A 7,959-nucleotide genomic window follows, 5' to 3' on the forward strand; every position below is an offset into this window, starting at 1 on the left:
AAAATCACCGCCCCAACCCCACTCAGACCCCCCTTCGCCACCCCAAAAATAGCCCTTCACCCCAACTTCCTCCCTCCCTCTCTCTCTCGCTCGTGACCCTATCCCCGCCGTCGACCATCCCTCTCTCTCTCTCTCTTGCTCATGGCTGATTACTCCTCCGCGAGATTAAATTGGCACCGCAGGTAATAACTCGAACCCTCTCTGTTTTAGGAACTCGGGGGCTATTGTATTTGTGATCTGTTTTAGGAATTTGGCTTGCCAAGTGGTTATCCATGGCAAGAAAGAGTTTTTATGTTATGAAGAGAGGTCGACGATGTGGCATTTTTGATAATTGGGAGGAATGAAAGGCTCAAGTTGATAAATTCCCAAACGCCGTCTACAAAGGGTATGCAACGTATGAAGACTCGAACCCTCTCTGTTTTAGGAACTCGGGGGCTATTGTATTTGTGATCTGTTTTAGGAATTTGGCTTGCCAAGTGGTTATCCATGGCAAGAAAGAGTTTTTATGTTATGAAGAGAGGTCGACGATGTGGCATTTTTGATAATTGGGAGGAATGAAAGGCTCAAGTTGATAAATTCCCAAACGCCGTCTACAAAGGGTATGCAACGTATGAAGAGGCTTTGATTGAATGGGATAAGCACACCATTGCTTGTGATTCAGCATCCAGCTCAAGGCCTGTCCAGACACCTGTTTATGTTCAAGAAAAAATATTGCCAGAGGGGCATAATCTGGATGAGGACAATGAAAAACTTGGGGAAACTGTTATTTCCCCTATCTATGCTTTTATATTGGGTTCAGTGTTTACAATATTAGTGTTTGTAGTATGTCTCATTGCAGTATTTGTTAGCTTCTCTATTGCAAAAAGTATGTAATATGATTTGTAAGTTATATGTATGATGTATATACGTTTTCTCCCTCCCATTGTCCTTTAATGTTTTGGTAGTTTTGTGCTTGCAATTTGCAACTTTATGGAAGTTATGTGTATAATTCTGTACGAGCATACTAGAATTTATGACACTATTATGCTGTTTATGTCCATAATTGAATAAAGTTCCCAAGATTGCTAATCGATGTCTTGTTATTTCTAGTGCCAGTTCCATGTGAGATAAAAATGTGTTAGTTCTAATCGATATCTTGTTAGTTCTAATGGTTTTTTGTTAGTTCTAATCGATATTTTGTTAGTTCTATTCGACTTATTGCTAGTTCTAGCTCCAGTTCCATGTGAGGTCAAATATGTTAGTTCTTATCGATTTCTTATTAGTCCTAATGGTTTTATTGTTAGTTCTAATCGCTATTTTGTTAGTTCTATTCGATTTATTGTTAGTTTTAGCTCCAGTTCCATGTGTGGTCAGTTCTAATCGCTATTTTGTTAGTTCTATTCGATTTATTGTTAGTTTTAGCTCCAGTTCCATGTGTGGTCAAATATCTTAGTTCTAATCGATGTCTTGTTGCTCCAGTTCCATGTGTGGTCAAATATCTTAGTTCTAATCGATGTCTTGTTAGTTCTAATGTTGTAAGTAATAGAAATATCCCCACAACAGCTAGAACTAACATTAACTCAGCTAGAACTAACAAAGGCAATAGAACCAACGTTTACACTAGAACATTCATTACCTGGAGGTAGAACTAATATGATATCAGCTAGAATTGATAACACAACAGCTAGAACTAATATTATCTTACCTAAAACTAACATAGGCAACAGAACCAATGCATACAATAGACATTATGTTAGCTAGAGGGAGAACTAACACGATATCAGTTAGAACTGACCCAACAACAGCTAGAACTAACATTAACTCAAGTAGAACTAATAAAGGCAACAGAACCAATGCTTACACTAGAAGTGACGTTAGCTGGAGATAATGTAAGTTCTACCTCCAGCTACACTAGCTTATATACAGCCATTTTTAGCCCAACCCGTGTTAGCTCTACATCCAGCCCGCGTTTTTTTTCTATCACAAGTGTTGGATCTAGTTGCTACGTTAGTTCTAACTGATCCAATATTAGTTCTAGTTTAGATACAGCCAATTCTAGTCTAACACGTGTTAGCTCTACCTCCAACCCGCGTTTTTTTCTATCACAAGTATTGGTTCTAGTTGCTACATTAGTTCTAACTGATGTAATATTAGTTTTAGCTTATATACAGCTATTTCTATCCCATCCCATGTTGGCTCTACCTCCATCCCACGTGTTCTTCTATCAAAAGTGTTGGTTCTAGTTGCTATGTTAGTTCTAACCGATCCAATATTAGTTCTAGCTTATATACAACTAATTCTAGCCCATCCCGTGTTAGCTCTGCCTCCAGCCCGCGTTTTCTTCTATCACAAGTGTTAGTTCTAGTTGCTACATTAGTTCTAACCGATTCAATGTTAGTTCTAACGTATATACAACTAGTTCTAGCCCATCCCGTGTTAGCTCTGCCTCCAGCCCGCGTTTTCTTCTATCACAAGTATTGATTCTAGTTGCTACGTTAGTTCTAACTGATTCAATGTTAGTTCTAGCTTATATATAACCAGTTCTAACTTTGTTAAAGTTCTACTCGAGTAAGTGTTAGCTCTAGTCATTACATCATTTATTTATTCGCTGCTTTCCAAGACGTGTCCTATCACTCCGACAGTTCACATCATATATCCGCGTGTTCCCAAGTCAGGATAGGCAGTTAAAATAATATTTCCCTCGATACTCACATCGTCGCCATTCCTCCACAACCCCTCAAATTCTTTCACCAGCGTAGGAAACTCTCTAAATCCCTCATCCCCAAACAAACTCCTAAACCCACCGTCTTCAATCTCTATCATAAACCATCATAGATGGCTTTGGATGGCGCTTGTACACACTACCATGGGTTCGGGCATACATCTCAAGATTGTCATCATGATATTATTGCTCGTGCCCCTCTAAGGATACTTATTGTCCCTGCCAACACCGCCAGCACCATCCGACATCTCTCTGCTTTCGCCATCTTCAATCTTAGGCCATATCTTCCATCCGTGTAAGTGTTTGTTCTATACACCATGTTAGTTCTAGCTTAGTTTTTGTTAGTTCTAGCTGCTATGGTGTCAGTTATAGATGCTATCATGTTAGTTCTAACTCCAACTAACAAAAGATCTAGTGTAAGTGTTTGTTCTATATGCCATATTAGTTCTAGCTTAGTTTTTGTTAGTTCTAGCTGCTGTGGTGTCAGTTCTAGATACTATCATGTTAGTTCTAACTCCAGGTAACGTAAGATCTAGTGTAAGTATTTATGACGATTGCCCATGTTAGTTCTAACTTAGTTTTTGTTAGTTCTAGCTGTTGTGGTGTCAGTTCTAGATGTTATCATGTTAGTTTTAACTCTAGCTAATGCAAGATCTAGTGTAAGTGTTTGTTCTATACGCCATGTTAGTTCTAGCTTAGTTTTTATTAGTTCTAGCTGTTGTGGTGTCAGTTCTAGATGCTATCGTGTTAGTTCTAACTTCAGCTAACGCAAGATCTAGTGTAAGTGTTTGTTCTTTTACCTATATTAGTTCTAGCTTAGTTATTGTTAGTTCTAGCTGCTGTGGTATCAGTCCTAGATGCTATTGTGTTAGTTCTAACTTTAGCTAACGCAAGTTCTAGTATAAGTGTTTGTTCTATACACTATGTTAGTTCTAGCTTAGTTTTTATTAGTTCTAGCAGCCGTGGTGTCAGTTCTAGATGCTATCATGTTAGTTCTAACTCTAGCTAATGTAAGTTTTAGTGTAAGTGTTTATTCTATATGCCATGTTAGTTCTAACTTAGTTTTTGTTAGTTCTAACTGCTGTGGTGTCAGTTATAGATGCTATCATGTTAGTTATAACTCCAGCTAATGCAAGATCTAGTGTAAGTATTATTAGATATAGGTGTCCTGCAGGCAATTATTGTATATTGTAACAGGACCTATATGTATATAACATCCTTGTTCAAAATGAGAGTATGCTATTTTAGTCAGATTTATCTGATGTTCTAAAAATACAGATAATGTCCTTAGAATAAATACTAGACTATTAGACATTTCGGATAGTGATCATAATGAAGAGATCTGATTAGTCGGTAACGTATATTCTAAAATGTTCCTAGTTGATGAAGTGTTGAGATAGGACATCATCACTTTGGTTAAGACTAGTGTATGCTCTATTTCTCCTTTTGAAGGAAATGATCAATCTCTTAGATCATTGATATGAGACATCAAGATACAGTTTACAGGTGACTCATTAGTGAATGAGTTGACTGAACGACTCGCCGAGAACATCTAGTTGGTAATATACTTAACTGTCAAATAGAAGTTCTCAAGTGATATAGTACATAGTAGTCTCTTGACCTGAGGCATGAGTGCAATATCTTATATGTCAGTAAAGATGTATTTAGACTTTTACCTAACCACAGTTCTTATTGAATTGTGCATAATGGTTCTTGTTGGGTACATCCCGAGACATAAGTAGATATTGAGATGCCAAGAAGGGATTCGTCTCTCCCAGTATAGTGGGTCAATGTCATAAGATTGTTTGATATAACTATAACCTAGAAATCCTTGGACGAGGTAAATAAGATAAACTGAGTGTCAGTTTGATCTTATAGGTTATGAGTTTAATATCAACAAACACTAATTGAGCAATTAGGGTTTGACAGTTTTCCATACCCTAGCCTCAATAGTTTAACATGGTTTGACGAAGAGATCGGACTGTACGATATTATCACTGAGTGGTCCTGATAAAATTGGATAAACATCTTGCAGACCTTTATCACAACTCATACCCGGATAGTCTTCATGTGCAGCTAGCACCTCTGTTGTACTTGTGGATATGATCCACTACCGAGTTTTTGAGTTGGGCCCTAGAGTCACACCAAACGCGTACTTGAATCCTATGAAATACAATTTATAGAGTGATGCGTATGATTGATACGCATATATGATTTTTTTACCGGATACACATAAACGTTTATGTATATCGGTAAAATCGAAATGCTATGTGCTTAGGAAATGAATTTTAGTATTTTTCCAATAAAGTTAACTTTTAGTCAACTAGTTGACTTTTTGGTCAACAGTTGACTTTTGGTCAACTCTTGATTTGACTTTTTGGTCAACAGTTGACTTTTGGTCAACTCTTGATTTATTTGGTCATATAGTGACCAATTAGTTAAAGATTGGAATAATACTATATATTTATTTGGTCATATAGTGACCAATTAGTTAAAGATTGGAATAATACTATATACCGTATTTATGAAATATTATATTAGTAATAATAATTTGGTATTCTCATTTATGAAATACACATACCATGTATAATGAATCATGAGATGAGTCACTTAGTGGTATGGTTTGAGCACATAGTTTATTAGCACATGGTTTTAAAATGTAATGATTCATAAGATGATTCATTGCATGACTCACTTGATTAATCATTAATTTTTGATGATTCATTGCATGACTCATAGGATGAGTCATTCATGTCATGAACATATTTCACTCTATATATATGAGATCTTTTTTCTTATGAAAAGGTTAATGAAAAATTGGCTAAGTAGTTTTTTCCATAAGAGAATAAAAGAGAGCTCTCCTCTTACTAAACTCTGGCAATCTTTGAGCAAAGAGAAAGTAGTAGGATTTTAAAGTACCCCGGGGTGGATATCTTACCTTGTGTCTTAAGAAGACTCTGATTTTATCAAGCTCACTTGAAGATTTGGAGATCCACTACGAAGAGATTTACTACTACAAGGAGCAAGAGCTAGGGGTTATTCGATCTTCCATCGAATCACGCTTCGAAAGTATGACTTTCTAACTCTTGTGTACTCTCTTTTATATAGGGATCATGTTAGATTTAATTAGGATGATCCAATTTTATATTTCATGCTCTCTACATACTTAGTATAATTATACATATAGTCTTCCGTTGTGTAATTTGCATGTAATTAGCATGAATTTTCTTCATGGTATCAGAGCCATGGTTCCATCTAATTAAATATTAACATGAATATCTAACTCATAGAGGTCTTTGTACTTGCTTCTAATTACTAGTTTAATTAAAAGATGTTTTAATGAAACTAGTTAATTTAATCAAGTTGTTTTGTCATTAGTTATACTAGTTGTTGATTCAAAAATGTGATTTTTGGTTCATAAGTTTTTAGGAGTAAAAACACTTGTATAAATTACAAAACACTTTTTTACAACTAGTGTAGTTGTATGTTAGAAGCATGGTAGTCCTTTTTGAGTTAGGATAATTCCTATGTTATCTAGTTTTCTAATTTGTTACATAACTAGATAGATGCATATTTCTTAATGTTGATTAAGTTATATGTTTTATATCATCTTGCGTAGATGCTATGTTTATGGATGGTAGTAGACAACGATTCTCTTGCATTTTTTATATTGATGTAATATAGCTAGAAATGTAATATTATTTTTGACCTCTTCCCTCCCCGAGCATGGGCTATGCCTACGGGTTTAGGCACTTGCTCACTGATCATAGGCTATGCCTATGGGTATAGGACCTTGTTCGGGTGTGGGGGGAGGGGGGGGGGTTGGTTGTTTAGTTTAGTTATTTCATTTATAGTTTTTATTTTACATTCAATGCAATATTATTACCCATCCTACGAGATGGTTTTTCCATTATAAATGGGGCTTGCACGTCCTATGCATATATGATTGTAATAATACAGGATATGTAAGGGAGCTAGCACTACAAGGAGTTGCAAATTGCTTGCCAAAATGTAATTAGTGTAGTTGTATTTTATTCCTTTAGTTGTCCACTATCATTCTATATTGCTTTTACATATGTTGATATGTTGGTTGTGCCTCAATTGTAGATGTCAATACAATTGGGTGTTATATTCTGTAAAGCTTATATCTCTATCTCACTAGAGAAATAGTTTTTATTGTAAAAACTTTTTTTTAAACTTTGTAAGACATGGCAATAAGAGTTTATTGACCATAGAGTGGTGAGACCGACATTAACATAGCGTTAGTATGAAAGATAAATAAACCTAAAGCAATTAAAAGAAATGTATTTAGAACAAACTTTTAACTAGTGTCAAGGAAAGTAATTATGAGATATAGCTCATGGGGTGATGCCCAACTTAAGGTTAGGGGTGATGCCCAATCTTTCGCGCTATAGTCTTAAAGAACGGTGGTTACTTAATTAAGGTCTGATGAATATTCCCGGTGAATAGCTCGGAACCCTCCCACCAATCTTGCGCTTACCTGGCTAGTTTAATTGTTGCAAGTATAAATATAGAGCATCTTTTAACTATATCAAGTTTGATTACGGTAAAAGATTTGTAAAATCATCTGTAGCCCTCCATCATTTCAGTTGAATACTATTAAACTTATAAATACTATGTTTGTTGGCATACGTCAAGGCATAACTATTCTATGGCTAAGTATTATTCATCTGTATATTAGATATAAGGATAGCTTAAATTGGTTATGCGACTTTGTTGGCTTTCATCAAGAGTTTGCATAAGTTAAATTTGAGCCAGTCAAGAAATGATGGGTCCAAACTTGACTAGTTTTTATGATTTGTTAGCTATCGTCAAGGTCATAAAAGACTAGGGGTAAAATCATATCAAGAATTATAAGAGTGTAAAAGACAATAGTTATCTACCAATTATTGAGTGTATCAATTTGTTGGCTTTCGTTAAGGTTGATACATTCAATGATAATTGGATCTTGATCCCACTTGAAAACAAGGGGTTGTTTTCCGATCACCTCTTATAAGATTTTGAGGGACTTGAAAAATAGTGGGAGGCATAACTTAGATAAAAATAAACCAAATCTATTTTATGTATTGAACATCTGCTAAAATAATTTTTTCTCTCTCTTTCAAGCCATTATGTCTGGCTTAAAAATCATATCACAACAGAACAAGTTAACTGATCCTAATTTTATAGACTGGTTGAGAAATGTTAAAGGAAACTACCCATAATTCTTAGCCTCACACATCAATAAGAAGCAAGTT

Source organism: Asparagus officinalis, chromosome 7, assembly GCF_001876935.1.
Source record: "Asparagus officinalis chromosome 7, Aspof.V1, whole genome shotgun sequence".
NCBI lineage: Eukaryota > Viridiplantae > Streptophyta > Magnoliopsida > Asparagales > Asparagaceae > Asparagus > Asparagus officinalis.